The sequence below is a fragment of the Schistocerca nitens genome, chromosome 2, assembly GCF_023898315.1.
Source record: "Schistocerca nitens isolate TAMUIC-IGC-003100 chromosome 2, iqSchNite1.1, whole genome shotgun sequence".
Classification (NCBI taxonomy): domain Eukaryota; kingdom Metazoa; phylum Arthropoda; class Insecta; order Orthoptera; family Acrididae; genus Schistocerca; species Schistocerca nitens.
The window spans coordinates 860,688,592-860,705,011 of record NC_064615.1 but is presented as its reverse complement, the minus strand read 5'-3'; positions in this window follow the sequence as shown (position 1 = coordinate 860,705,011).

Here is a 16,420-nt window from a genome sequence, read left to right as displayed (position 1 = left end):
TTTCGCGATCGAGAAGTCTCTTCACCCTCGAAAGATGACTGTTGGTTTGCAATGTCCACTCACGGAATAATCAGTGCGATATTGCTTGATGGCACGGTGACTATCGAACAGTACGTGAAGGTTTTGGGAGATGATTGCATTGCCATTATGAAAAGTGACCCTCATTTCGACAAGATGTGGTTTTTACGAAACGGAGCTCGACCCCATCGAAGCAGTAGAGTGTTCGATGCCCTGGAGAGCACTTTATGGATCACATTGTTGCTCTGGCATACCCAGAGGCCACTGACATTGGCTTCGATTTTCCGCCATATTCTCCAGATCTTAACGCATGGCAATGAACCCAAAACCATTGCTGTGCTGAAAACAGCCATTCAGGAGTTCATCGACAGCATCGTCTGCGTCACATCATCGCCAAGGATGGCAGGCATATCGAACATGTCACAACCTAAATCCGAATATCTGTTGTGACGTTTACATGTTGAACAAATAGCGTGCGCGCCGTAGTTTGTAACTAATTTATGATTTTTTTCATATAGTTGAATAATTGTCACCCTGTATACACTGTAGAAAAGGCGAGTGGCCGGAGTTACACGCGATAAGCAAAGATGATCCTTGTCAAAGGTAAAACTTAACTATCGATTGTCGTCTTGTCAAAGATATCTTTGATAGTACGTATGTCAGTCTCAGACGTCCGAGCTGTCAGTCGCCAAGACTCAGCGGAGAAGCAGCGACTCTGATGTCCAGCGCAGTTCTGCACAAGAAACAGAAGAGTGTCGTGGACCCAGACTTTATACCCCGAAAGGTTTATGATCAAACTGTACGCATACCCTTCCATCCCAGTACCATCATTCCTATAACAGTTACAGTTAATTAGTACGAAAATAATCAGCAATCTCCGCTTATCGTTCCGCAGTAATTCATGGTGTGTATGCCGTGATCACTTCCGTCTTCCGTGTTGGCAACGCTGTGTTTACAGGGCTACATCCATGCTTCTCTGGTTTGGAAAACATTCAGATACCCTATAGCATTTCGTGCAGCCCGCCAAATCATCCGATCACAGTTCTATAGTAAAAGTCTCGGACTGTTTGTAACAGCGCATGAAGCGAAGCCATCAACATTGCATGGGGGCTTAATAAAAATATTAATGCAAATAATTTTAATTTTTTTTTTTTTTTTTTTTTTTTTTTTTTTTTTTTTTTGCTTTAGTAGCTGTCTGTCCGATTACGAAGTCTCGTAACGGTTGGCCCTGACTGTTATTGTTACGCAATCTGACTGCTTAGAACAATAACAAAGAATGAAATGGAAATTTTCATTAACACAGTTAATTAATTAAGCCCCCAGCAACTATAAAACCAACGCAACAACAAGCACAAGAGTAACTGTTCTGTGTGTGGGAGTGTGACTCAACGTACGCATCTGGCACGGTTCTTCTTCAACAACACAACAATTTTTAAATAACATTATACTGAATTAATTAAAGAAAATACAAATACCATAATTACTCAAGAGAACCACAATTACACTCTAATCCAAGAACCCAAGCCAGATGCTTTGTTGACTGAACCTGTATGACACATTATTTAAAACATGGAAATAATGAAAAATAAATCAAGTTTCGTTACCTTCATATATTGACCAAAATCACTCTCATAATTACAATATATCTCCACACCGCCTCGCTATTACCACATCTGAACAAGAACCTTTCAGTATCACATCTCAGCAAGCACTCTCTACTAGCACATCCGAACACGAACTGACTACTACGAGTCCTCCACAAGCACTGACTTCTAGCACATCTCAATAATGACTGCCCGTGGAGGCGGCGGAACAATGCTCTCTAGCGATCTCTGGCGCTGTGGCTCAGTGTAGCCACCTTTCAACATCCCCGCAGTTTGGTAGTTGCAGGGGATCACGAAAGAGTGGATTCAGTGTATATCATATTCCTGAAGAAATTTGTGTCTTGACGAAGCCGCAGGCGATATCACACGACCTCAGCTTGACTTACCTAGGGGTGCGCCTACGCACAGCTTTTTGTGCTGGCAGAGAGCCAACACCGTGTTACGAGTGGAGGCCGAAATGCACGCGTTTTAGCTCACACAGGCTGGCGTGTGGAGGGAAGGACTATACTGACGTGAGGTCTGGGACATGACAAGGAATGAGAATTCAGAAAGCGGACGTAATTAGTTTGATACTTTAATCCATTAATGATGAACGCCGCTCTTGACGGTACATAATTCACAATATTATCTGTTCAGAATACATTCTTGAAGTAATTATAGTAACTGAATATGGCGCCTTGCTAGGTCGCAGCAAATGACGTAGCTGAAGGCTATGCTAAACTGTCGTCTCTGTAAATGAGAGCGTATGTAGACAGTGAACCATCGCTAGCAAAGTCGACTGTACAACTGGGGCGAGTGCTAGGGAGCCTCTCTAGATTAGACCTGCCGTGTGGCAGCGCTCGGTCTGCAATCACTGATAGTGGCGACACGCGGGTCCGACGTATACTAACGGACCGCGGCCGATTTAAAGGCTACCACCTAGCAAGTGTGGTGTCTGGCGGTGACACTAAACAGCTGAACACTAAAAGGTATGGAAAATTCTCTGCTTGGATTCTAGCAGCAGGCGAGGAATCTTACAACTCCCGTAAACTTGTCTCTGCGCCGTATCGGCCGCCCCTCGTGCGGAGCATGTTTCTTTAATAGGACGAGCTGGCGTATCAGTGGAGGCTCTCCCATGTGACCCAATCGGCGACGGCGGCGTGCGTCCGGTGTTTGCGCTGGGCTCGTTACGGGCGCGCGCACTTGACGGCCGCTGGCCGGCGCGTCGCAGGTGGCCGGGGTGCCGGGCCAGCCTCCCCTACACTTCTGGCGGACCGGCGACAGCGCCACCGCGTCGCCGGCGGCGGCCCTTTGTGCGCGGCGCCCACTTGTTTGCCGATCGCGGTTGAGTCACGACGTCCCCGCAGGCGGATAATGGGCCCTCTTTCACGGACGGCTGCAGCCGTGGTGCCGCGGACCAGAGAGGGGCGGCGCCCGCCCCTAACGTAATGTAAGTGCTGCCACTTTATACGCCAGCTGAGCGCTCGGCGGTGTTGCGTCGCAGGTTGTCCCTCCCCACGTACTGTTCCAATAAGTACGCCGCGACAGCTTATGTTTGTAAACAGATACTAGGGTCATTCCGCAGCTAACGCCTCCCATTAATATTCATGGAAACAGCAGTACTGAGCCCTAAAATTGCAAGACCACGAAGGCGGATTGCAACAAATGTCAAATTTTCACTTGTGCGACATATTAACTTACTACACTCATGCTTATAAATTAAGGATAATGCTGATACATGGTGAATCAATGCTCTGGTGGGCGGTTTGCGGGTTTAAATCACCTCGGGGTATGACCATGCGGTGCATTTGACCTGCGGTCGTCGCACGTGGCGCTGGCAGCAGTCCACATAAGCAGAGGTTTGTTGGTGCATGTCAGTGTACGGTGCAGCGATTAAGTATGCAGACGTTTTCAGACGTGCTAATGGTGACTGTGACTGTGTGGCTCAAAGAACACACATTGATGACGCTACGATGGGTACAATTCTGGGGCGACTGGAGGCTGGTCAAACACAGTCCCTCCGTGTGCCACAAAGTGTGATCTCAAGATTATGACAACGATTCCAGCGGGCAGGAAACGTGTCCAGGCGCTACAGTACGGAACGTCCACAGTGTACAACACCACAAGAAGATTGATATCTCACCATCATTGTCCGCAGACGGTCATGAAGTACTGCAGGTAGACTTGCTCGGGAGCTTACCGCAGCCACTGGAAAAGTTGTCTCCAGACACACAGTCTGCAGACGACTGAACAGGCATGGTTTATTCGCCCAGAGACCTGCAAGGTGCATTCCACTGACCCCTGGTAACAGGAGAGCCGGTAAAGCCTTGTGTCAAGAACACAGTACATGGTCATTGGAACAGTGGCCCCAGGTTATGTTCACGGACGAGTTCAGGTATAGTTTGAACCTCGCCGGGTTTTCATCTAGCGTGAACCAGATGTCCTTTAATGTCCTTGAAAGAGACCTGTATGGAGGTCGTGGTTTGATGGTGTGGGGTGGGATTATGATTGGTGTTCTTACACCCCTGCATGTCTTTAACAGAGGAACTGTAACAGGTCAGGTGTATCGGGACGTCATTTTGCACCAGTATGTCCGCCTTTTCAGGGGTGCACCTTCCTCCTGATGGATGATAACGCACGGCCTCACCGAGATGCCATCGTGGAGGAGTACCTTGAAACAGAAGATATCAGGCGAATGGAGCGGCCTGCCTGTTATCCAGACCTAAACCCCATCGAGCACGTCTGAGATGCTCTCGGTCGGCGTATCGCTGCACGTCTTCAAACGTGTAGGACACTTCAGGAGCTCCGACAGGCGCTGGTGCAAGAATGGGAGGCTATACCCCAGCAGCTGCTCGACCACCTGATCCAGAGTATGCCAACCCGTTGTGCGGCCTGTGTACGTGTGCATGGTGATCAAACCCCATACTGATGTCGGGCTACATCACCAGGAAACAGTGGCGTTTTGTAGCACATGTGTTTCGGGACGGTTTTCTCATCGTATCACCAATACCGTGGACTTAGAGATCTGTGTCGTGTGTGTTCCCTATGTGCCTTTCCGATTAGCGCCAGTTTTGTATAGTGCCACGTTTTGTGGCACCACATCCTGCAATTATCCTTAATTTATGAGCATGAGTGTACTTGGCGCTACACCTCGTGTAGGGCCTTCGCTTCCTGGACTATCTCCGCCCAATCGTCCCTGCTGGCTGCCTGGGCCCTCCATCTTATACCTTTCATTCTTCTCAAGTCCTCAACCACGTTGTCTAGTCATCTGGTCCTTGGTCTGCCCCTTATACGACGTCCACCTGGTTTTCCTTTGAAAACTTTCTTGATTGCGCTGCTCTCCACCATTATTTGTACAAATCCCAACCTAGTCTCTAACTTGCTATTTCTGTCACGATATCTGGATTGTTGTACAACTCTCTGATCTCATTATTATTTCTGATTCGCCAAAACCGCCTATGGTTCACTGGCCCGAAAAGTTTCCTGAGTATTTTCCTTTCCCATCTCTGCAACAACTTCTCATCATTTCGCCTCATTGTCCAAGTCTCCGAAGCATATATAACCACAGATCTCACTACTGTACGATACACTGTCAGCTTCAGATTCCTACAAAGGCTTCTTGCTTTAAATACTTTAATCAGTGCAAAATAGCGGCTGTTATCAGCTGAAACCCTTGCATGTATTTCTTCTCTCATATCATTATTCTAATTTACCAATGACCCAAGATAGATAGCTCTCACAGCTTCATATTCTTTCCCATTCAATGTCGTGCTTATTTTCCTTCACTGTACCTTTTCCTAGATGTTAACACAAGATGGTTCAAATGGCTCTGAGCACTATGGGACTTAACTTCTGAGGTCATCAGTCCCCTAGAACTTAGAACTACTTAAACCTAAGTAACCTAAGGACATCACACACACTCATGCCCGAGGCAGGATACGAACCTGCGACCGTAGCAGTCGCGCGGTTCCAGACTGTAGCGCCTAGAACCGCTCGGCCACTTCGGCCGGTTGTTAACACATACTTGGTCCTTGACTGATAGATTGTCAGCCCCATCCCCGCTCTATATCTTTCTATTCTTTCAAGCTGCTTGTGGAACGCACACAGCTGTTATACGTAATGTTCATGATTAAACATGCGCTGAAGTTTTATAGTCTTTACACTACCAGATTTCAGGGTCTCAGCCCCATCTTCAGGTGTATATGTAAAATAAAACCATATATGTAAATTGCATAAGTAGCCTCATATTTCAGGTGTTGGGGTTTCTTAGTGAATGATACTTGAGCAGCAATTTCATTGTTCCTGTTACATGTTATCTGCGTGCTGCCTTCCAATGACAGCGCTACTTAAATATTTGATCTGTTGGCCATTTCGTAAGTGTACCTGCACGTCATACAGCTTTCAGCATGCTGTTATCATTTTCCTGCTTCCCACAGGGTGTCTAACCTGGCTTTATTTGTTTTATTTAGACTCGGTGCCCTCTCAACGTCACTTTCGGGATAAGGATGACTTATGACAGTTACAACTGAAAGGTGCTTTCTGCTCGGGAGCGTTTGGTTATTCAGTCTGATGTCACGTACGGAAAGATGGGTTGCCTTCTAAGTTAAGTTTGACATGGATGTTTCGACCTATTATTTACAGGTATGCTCAATGGAGTGCTTTTATGTCACTTTTTCTGTAGTACTGTTAGCTTCTTTACTGTCTTGCAGTTTAGAGATTTTATTTTATTTTACGTTACAGGGCAGAGCGGATGTTTTAATCATAAACTTCAAACTGTCATGAATCACGCTGCATGATTGGGATGCAAATGATTAGCATTTCAGTGCATCCTTACAAAGTAGGTTGGAGTTACACCATCTACTGTCTGAATACAAGAAATTATTATGTACAGGTTCCTCATTCAGAAATGGTATTTGAATGTTTTTCAGAGGATGCCTACATTTACATTTACATCATACTCTGCAAGCCACATAATGGTGTGTGGCGGAGGGTATTTCTTGTACAACTAAATGAGCCAACCGACGCTGTTCCACTCGCAAATAGCGCATTGGAAGAATGATTGACGGTAAGATCTATATTGGCTCTAATATCTCGAATTTTCTCCTCATGGTCATTATGTGGTGTCACCGCCAGACACCACACTTGCTAGGTGGTAGCTTTTAAATCGGCCGCGGTCCATTAGTATATGTCGGACCCGCGTGTCGCCACTGTCAGTGATTGCAGACCGAGCGCCGCCACACGGCAGGTCTAGAGAGACGTCCTAGCACTCGCCCCAGTTGTACAGCCGACTTTGCTAGGAAAGGTTCACTGACAAATACGCTCTCATTTGCCGAGACGATAGTTAGCATAGCCTTCAGCTACGTCATTTGCTACGACCTAGCAAGGCGCCATTACCAGTTTATATTGAGATTATAAATTATGTATCATCAAGAGCGATGTTCTCCAATTATGGATTAAAGTTAAGTATTCCAAGATCTTCGTACTTTATTTGCAATTCTCAAGACATTGTCCTGTTCCAGACCTCACGCCAGTCTGCGTGAGCCTTTCGGCTATCTCCGAGTGGCTTGACTGTCTTGCCAAGTCACTACACATTACATGAGACGTATGTGAGGAGGAAGTACTATGTTGCCCGACTCTCTTCGGAAAGTGCTCTCTCGGAATTTTAATATTAAATCTCTCCCTGATGCACAACGACTCTCTTGTAACGTCTGCCAATGGAGCTTTTTGAGCATCTGCGTCACGCTCTCGTGCCGACTAAACGATCTCGTGATAGAACGTGCCGCTCATCGTTGGACCTTCTCTGTCTCGTCAGTCCCATCTGGTAGAGATCCCAGATAGGTGTAGTCAAGAATCGGTCGAACAAGCGCCTTATAAGCCATTTCCTTCGTGCATGAGCTACATTTCCTTAAAATTCTTCCTGTGAAACTGAGTCTGGAATCTGCTTTTCCCACTCTTTGTTTCATGTGTTCATTCCACTTAACATCGCTCTGGATAGTTACTCCCAGACATTTCTTGGAGATACTGTTTCCAGCGGTTTGTCATCAACAGTGTAGCTGTACAGAAGTGGATTTCTTTTCCTATGTACGCGTAATATATTCCATTTATTTACGTTCCTGGTCAACTGCCAGAGCCATCACCATTCATCAATTCTCTGGAGGTCTTTCTGCATATCTTTACTGTCCTGTGGCGTTCCTACTTTGTTACAGACAACCACATCATCTGCGAAAAGTCTTAAAGTGCATCAGACGCTTTCTACTAGATCATTTACGTATAGTGTAAGCAGTAACGTCCTATCACGCTTCCTTGGGGTACTCCGAAAATTACCTTCACATCTGCCGATTTTGTTCCGTTAAGACAGACGTGTTGAGTTCCGTCTGCAAGAAAGTCAGTAAGCTCGTATTTTTTTCACTAAGCGGCAGGGCGGGACGGTGTCAAATGCCTTACTGAAATCAAGGAACACGGCACCAACCTGAGCGCCATTGTCTATGGCGCTGTGGATCTCATGGAGGAACAGAGTGAGCTGAGCTTCGCAGGATCTGTGTTTGCGGAATCCATGCTGATTTTTATAGAGGAGATTTTCTTTCTCCAAGAACGTCATAATTCTCGAGTACAAAAAATGTTCCATAATTCTACAACAGATTGAGGTCAACGATATACGTCTAAAATTTTATGCATTTGTCCTACGGCCCTACTTAAAAACGGGAATGACCTGCGCTTTCTTCCAGTCGCTAGGCACTCTTCGCTGCTCAAGCAATCTACGATAAGGGGAGCAAATTCTTTCGCTTAATCTTTATAGAATCTTGTAGGTGTCTCATCTGATCTTGACACCTTTCCACTATTAAGCCACTGTAGTTATCCCATTTCAACGTTCGTACGACGATTGAAGAGAGGTATTGTGTTACGATCTTCCGCGGTGAAATAATTTCGTGAGGCCGAATTCAGTATTTCGTCCTTCTCTCAGTTATCTTCCATTTCGGTGGATGCCAGGATAGTCACTGAGTGAGTGAATAGATGATTTTAGCACTTACTGAGTTTATATACGATCAAAACCATTTAGGGTTTTTACTGAGATCGACTGACAAAGTTTCAAACTCATTGAAAGCTTCTCTCATTGCTCTCCTTCCACTCATTTCCGCTTATTTCAGTTTTTGTTTGTCAACTAAGTTTTTGCTTCTCGTGAATGTGAGATGAAGTTCTCTTTGTTTAGACAGTAGTTTTCTAACATGAGTATTAAACAATGGTGGGTCTTTCCCCTCCCTGGAGACCTTTCTCGGAACATACTTGTCTAGGGCGTATTGCACGATTCCTTTGAATTGTTACCATTTGTTTTCCACACCTTCGTCCTCATTACCGAATATTTGATGCTGACTGCTTAGATAATCTGAAATTTCTATACCGTCACTCTTGCTACGCAAAACATTGTCATAGATCCTGCCACAACCTTTTGATCACTGATACCTTCCTCTATGTTAACTATTTCGATAAATAAGGAGGTCTAAGACGTTACCCTCATGAGTTGGTTCTCCTGCTCAAAGTAATATTCGGACAAGTATCCAGAATGTCACACGAGTCCCTGTATCTGGTACTAGTTTTCATAGTATGACACTCCCAATGTAAACCTGGAAAGTTGAAGCCACCCCCTATTGTAACGTCATGATGAGGAAAAGTACCAACGATATTCTGCGTGTTCGTCTGAAGTGCTCTACCACTACAGCTCCTGACCAATGCGGTCTATAAAAGCACCCGATTACAATTTTTGAGCGATCTTTGATACTTAACTTCACCCACATTAATTCACAATTGGAATCCGTGATAAACTCGCTAGATTTCATCGAATTCTTTACCGCAATAAACACGCCTCTACCATTGGCGACTAACGTACCTTTACGATAAATATTCCAGCCTGAACTTAGGATTTCGTTGTCATTAACGTTTGGTTTCAACCAGCTTTCTGTTCCTAATACTATGTGTGCATTATAAACTGCAGTAAGCACTACTCATTCTGAGACCTTTCCTTGGATGCTCCTGCAGTTCACTAAGATCATATTAACCTTTTCCATCTCTGATCTGCGACGACGAACGTTCTCTGAGGATATTGTGGCCAATTTATCAGGCAAATAGTCTTCCATCCTAAGTGAGGGTTTCCCTAACCTAAAAAAGCCCCATGTGCACGCCACATGCACTCCGCTACTCCAGTAGCCGCTTCCTGCGTGTAGTGCTCGCCTGACCTGTTAAGGGGAACACTTCGATTCTCTATCTGGCACCGAAGATCGAGAAATTCGCATCCGATAAGGTCGCAGAGTAGTCTGAGCCTTCCACTTTGCTCCAAACCAGAGGACCGCGATCAGCTCTGGGTGTGATGCTATACAAGTAGGCAGCGTAGCCTGCACCGCTCCTGCGATGCTAGTTGCCTTCACCAAATCACCCACCCGCCGATAGGAGCCGAGGATTCCCTTAGAACCCAAGCGGCAGTCGTCATTCATGCCGACATGTGCCACTATGAGCAGCCGGTGCACTGGGTGTGCTCGATAGCCGCCGGCACGTCCTGTTTCACATCACGGACGAGACCCCACGGCAAACACACCGAGTGCACGCTGGCATTCTTTCCCGCCACGCCTACTTATTCCCTGAGGGGGTTCCATCACCCACCTAACACTGGAGCTCCCAATGACAAGGATATCACCCTCTCCCCTCTTCCAGACTGGGCAGGAAAATCGGCCGCTGGCCCAACAGGAGAGGCATCCCGTGCTGACTCAACGAGGTGGGTACCACCTCGTACCTGTTGCTAAGGCTTAGGGAGCCAGCCGCGCGACCTGCTCCTTCTTTCGCTTTCCGCCCAGTGGCACGCGAACACACCACTCTCTGCTACCTACTCTCGAATGCCAACTTTAAGAAGTAGAAACTATACATGGCGTGCATTAAGTTTTCCTGTCATTTCAAAGAATCGTAATTTGGAAATTATTAGAAATAAAGCATTGTGGTTTGTTTAACACCTCTGAAAGTTTTTTTTTCTGTAATGTTAGCATTACAGTGTCTATCGAACTCGTCACTCAAAAAACATCAAGGCGATATTCGAGTTCTATCCATGTACGGGTCAGCATTGTAGTATCAACAGTTGTGATTGCTTCTCTGGTTCCTGCACGAAGGCAGCAGCGTCACTGGCTGATGTTGCGTACACTCGATCCTCGACGTAACCCCGCGGAAAAAAAGTCTAATGGTGTGACATTCGGAGACCGCGGGAGCCATGCGACGGGACCATGATGATGCATCCACCTCATTCGAAATGTGTCATTCAACACATCCCACACGTTAAAACACCTAAGCCGGCCGGAATGGCCGTGCGGTTCTAGGCGCTACAGTCTGGAGCCGTGCGACCGCTACGGTCGCAGGTTCGAATCCTAAGTTCTAGGCGACTGATGACCTCAGAAGTTAAGTCGCATAGTGCTCAGAGCCATTTTGAACGATCGCTTGGTGGCAATGTTTGGACCACATGCATTGTGTCGCTACAGGTGTAACTGTTTATGTAATAGATTGAAAGGTGGCTACACTGAGCCACAGCGCCAGAGATCGCGCCAGAGAGTTTTGTTTCGGCGCCTCCACTGGCAGTGCTTGTCGAGAACTCGTAGTAGGCAGTGATTATTGAGATGTAGCGGAGTGCAGTGCTTGTTGAGAACTCGTAGTAGTCAGTGCTTGTTCAGAACTCGTAGTAGGCAGTGGTTATTGAGAGGTAGCGGAGGAGAGTGCTCGCTGAGATGTCGTAGTGAAAAGTGTTTATGCAGTTGTTTGATGGATAGACAGCAGATGTTATTCGAATGGAGATATTGTAATGATCAGAGTGCTTTTCGTCAATGTATATGAAGGTAAAATATTCCATGCTTTCTTTTTATTATTTCAGTGTCTTAAATAATGCGTCATTACAGGTTCAGTTAACAAAGCATCTGGCTTGTGTTCTTGGATTAGAGTGTTATTCTGGTTTTCTTGCGTAATTATACTATTTCTATTTTCTTTAATTACTTCAGTGTAAATGATATTTAAAATTTTTTTGTGTTATTGAAGAAGAACCGTGCCAGATGTGTACGTTGAGTCATACTTCCACACACAGAACAGTGACACTTGTGTTTTGGTTTCATAGGTTTTATAGTTGCTGGGGACTTAATTAATTAATTGTGTTAACGAAAATTTTCTTTCATTCTTTGTTGTTGTTCTATGCAGTCAGATTGCGTAATAATACTAGTCAGGGCCTACCGTTTACGACACTTCGTAATCGGACATACTACAGCGACTAAAAAATAAAAATTATTTGCATTCTTTATTATAATTAAGCCCCCATGCACGTGGCGACCGCTGGCAGGATCGTCCCTTGGAATTCTTCTGATTGTAAAAATAGTAGACAGTAGTATTGTTGTAGTAATTTGTAGTTTAGTAATTGTAGTCTATTTTGCATGTGTAGATTTGGTAATTGTCATTCTTCTAATGGTATTTTTTTTTCAGAATTTAATTTTGTTGTCTTGTATACGCGTTTGACAATTTAGTGCAATTATTTCAATTGTTCGTTAATCGTGTTTGAAGGAAACATTTCGTGTGAATGGTATTGTTGGAGATAAGGAGTCATTGTGTGTAATTTTCGTACAGTGACGAGTCTTGTATGTTTTGTAAATGATTACGCGATCGATGAAAAAGGCAAAAATGATGGATAGTCAGAATGACGAAATTGTTGACATGGCGAACTCGCCAACACAGGAGAACAGTATGATGAATAATGAAGTGGAAAACAATTTAATAAGTCGGAAAATAGTCCGGAACCATTTCAAAATTTTTCTCAATCAGAAAATTCACAGAATACGAGATTAACGATAGAAGATTCTGAAATAGTATCGAACACAGATAGCTTTACAGCTATGACGAAAGAAGTTGGTTTCGCGGGAAATGTTAGGGGCGAAAAGAATTTCGAACCGGCTATTATGGAGCAGTTGATAGGTGCAATATTAAATTTGGGATCACAAATAGGAACAATTAAAACTGAGATGGGAACAATGGGATCACAGTTGGAATCTAAATTTAAAACAGAGATGGGAACTTTGGCAACACGGTTAGACTCACAAATAGGAACAATTGAAACCGAGATGGGAATTTTGGGATCTGAATTAAAAACTGATATTGGAACAATGGAAACACGGTTGGACTCACAAATAGGAACAATCAGAACTGAGATGGGAACACTGGAAACACGGTTAGACTCACGAATAGGGCCATGTTTCAAAAATATGAAAGATGAGTTAAAGAAAGAAATCAGAGAAGAAGTACAACCGATTTTGAATTCTCACAATAATAGATTAATTGCAGTAGAGATTAGACAAAGGGAACAGGATAGAGAACAGGAAGAAAGAGATCGCGTGATAGTACAAAAATTTTCAGAGTTAAATTTACAACGTGCACACGATAAGGAAGAAATATTTGAGCGAATTGAGGAATCCGTACCAAATGACAGAATAAATAATCTAACGCAACAATATGAACAGTTAACTACCAAATGTGTCAATACTGAAACCCGAGTCGCGACACTTACGGAAGACGTAAATAAACAGAAAGAACAATTAGGTGACTTATCGGAAAGAGATGAGGAGATTTCTGATAAATTGACAAGTCTTAGTTTAAATGGGGACAGAGAATCAGATGATACAGCTCCATTGCCATTTGCAGAAACCGAAGAGTACCAGAACATAAATAAGCATGTTGAAAATCAGGGAAAGTTTAATGAACGCGTCAAAAGGGAATTTGAGGCATTACAAAAGCAAGACAAACATATTGAAAGCGAAATCGTAGGTAAAGACAGCAGAAGAAATTTAGAATCACAGATAGCTGAGGGGTTTGAAGAAAGTAATTTATTTCATTTACGAGAAGCAACAAGAGAGCGCCAGGCGCGCGAACTTGACAATAATCGACATTCGGACTGGAACAGTTGTGGTAGGTCTTTGTCGCCACGAGGCGAAAACTTTGACTATAAACACTTCTTAACTGTTCGGAAATTTAAGATCTTTCGCAATTCCAAGAATGACATACATCCATGTTCATGGTTAGATCAATTTACGTACGCACTTCCGCCAAATTTGCCACTAAGTCACAAACTGAAATTTATGTGCAGTTATTAATGTCCTCAGGGGATTCACTACACTAAGTGAATATGTGCCGTAGCGCTCACAGGGCCCCGAGCTGTAGTGGTGCTATTTCCCTTTTAGTTTTCTGCACCGCTGCCTATTCTTTCACTATTCTTTGTATCTATAAAAAACAATTCTTCTACTATCCATCTATCTAGACAGTAGGTAAAAAAAACCGGATATGACTATTTTACCCAAAAGTGACTTTGGAAATTACCGTTTGGACTTACTATATTTTCTGCAGCATTCATTCGTAGTTTAAACGAAATTTTACCTGTTTATCTTCGTGATAATATTACTTCATATGTTGACGATATTCTTATTGCTAAACGTTCTTGGAGTGAGCACAACAAAATTTTGGATTCATTATTACGTATCTTTGCAAGAGTTCACATTACAGTGAACTTAGAAAAATCTGAATTTGGTCGTTCTCAGATGAAATTTCTCGGTCACATTATTTCTACAGAAGGTATTCTTCCTGATCCAGAGAAACTAGACGCTATTCCTAATTATGCTGTTCCTACCACAAAACGTGATGTTCGTATTTTCCTTGGTGTCTGTAATTTTCTTAGACGCTTTGTTAGATTGGATGATTTGGCCACACCTCGTTTACACATTTCAGTTACGCACACTTTGGTCCCAAAATGCTTTCATAAATTACGAGAAAATTGTTACTTCAGTAATATGGAAAAACGTATTCGTTCTGTTCTTGCCAAATGCAAATTATGTCAACAGGCTAAGCCGCCAACTGTTTCTCACAGAGCACCGTTGTTTCCTATCATTCCAGCGAAATTAAAGGACATGGCTGCAGTCGATTTGTTCGGTCCAGTGGTTCGTTCTACTAATGGTTTTGCGTACATTTTGGTAACAGTGGAATTGACATCAAAATACGTGTGTTTTACACCTTTACGCAAAGCAACAGCTCGTTCAGTATCTAACGCTTTCATCAAACATTTTCTTAAAGAAGTGGGTCATGTTGATAAGGTTATATCAGATAATGGATCACAGTTTCGCTCTAAAATTTGGCTTCGTACTCTACGGCGTCGTAAGATTAAAACTATTTTCATTTCACTTTTTCACCCTCAGTCTAACGCTTCAGAAAGATGGATGAAAGAAATCAATAAATTGTGCCGTCTTTATTGTCATCAGAATCACAGAACATGGGATCAGTGTCTTCATATTTTTCAAAACATTCTGAATGAACTTCCTAATGATTCAACTTCTTTACCGCCTCTATTGATATTAAAAAACAAAGCACCGACAAATCGTATTTCTGAAATCGTTCCTTTTCCGCCTACACGGAAACTGCGGCATTCTGAAGTTGTCAACCTGGCTCTACGAAATATTGCATCTGCGGCTGCTAGAAGAGAGAAATCAGCTAAACGTCCTGGTCGTTTAAAAACTTTGTCAGTTGGTCAGAAGGTGTTAATTAAGTCCCATCGTTTGTCTCATAAAGGAAAAGGCTTGTGTCGCAAATTTTTTCTGCTTTATAACGGTCGATATAGAGTTCGCAAAATCATTCATGATAACACTGTTGAAGTAGAAACTCTTAAATCTCGACGCTCTAAGGGAATACATCATATATTTAACGTTAAAATTTTTGTGGAATGACATACTTGTGAGAAACTAACAGCTACGTAAACACACGGAGAATGCAAGGATACCGCGCTGTGTTTTGGCGGCGGCACATACTCAAAGCAACAGTCTGCGCGCCGCACAAGGCAGTCGTTGACCGCAAACAATTACTTCCTACGTCACGCGCCTACAGCTGATCGAGCGCTCAGTGCGAATGCACTGACAGACGTAAACAAATACACAGTCTAATTTCTCGGATTAAATTCAGTATAAAGCTATAGTAACTTTATGAATTATGTTATTAACGTTCAGTATTTTTCAGGATACGGTTGTATAAAGTATTTAAGACCTTCAGGTAAATTCTGTGTGTGTCCGACGTTAAGAGGACTTGCTATGGAGAAAATTTCAGGAAGAATGTAATTTCGAAAAAAAGAAGTAAAAAACCAAAAAGGTAACGATTAATTGAGTTTATTTTTCAGGTAACATATTTCCACTTAGGTACGTACTTTAGACGTAATTTGCTGCTTCCGATTACGTGATTCATACTTTGTGCTAAATTTCATGTTCTATGAATTTACTTGTGAAGCAACGTGCTTGCGTACATTAACTGATTTTGACAATGATTGATTAATGAATAGGCTTGTTACTTGTGTATATTATGCATCGCTTGGCTGCACTGCTTTTTCACTGATGTCACATTTCTTTATTTTGTGCCTGCTGTGCTTATTTATTCAAATTATAATTGTCACCTGATTAATTGTGCTGATATGGTTATGTATGTAAGTTATACTTTGTGATTTATCTGCTTGCGCCTTCATGTTTACTTATTGAGATTACATATGAACATTTATTTGCTTATGCTGATATGATGATAATGACCTGTTTATTATGTGAGATATATATTTGCTGCCTTGCGTATGGATTGCATATTTACACATTTCTGTTTTGTTGTCATAAATATACTCTAATTTGGTATGTAGAAATGCTGATATACTGGGCATGAACATAGAGTTTAGGTCACACTATAGTATTAATTATAGATTGTTCGCTTGGCAGAGCCTCGTTGTAGGGATTGTGCTGCATCCACTT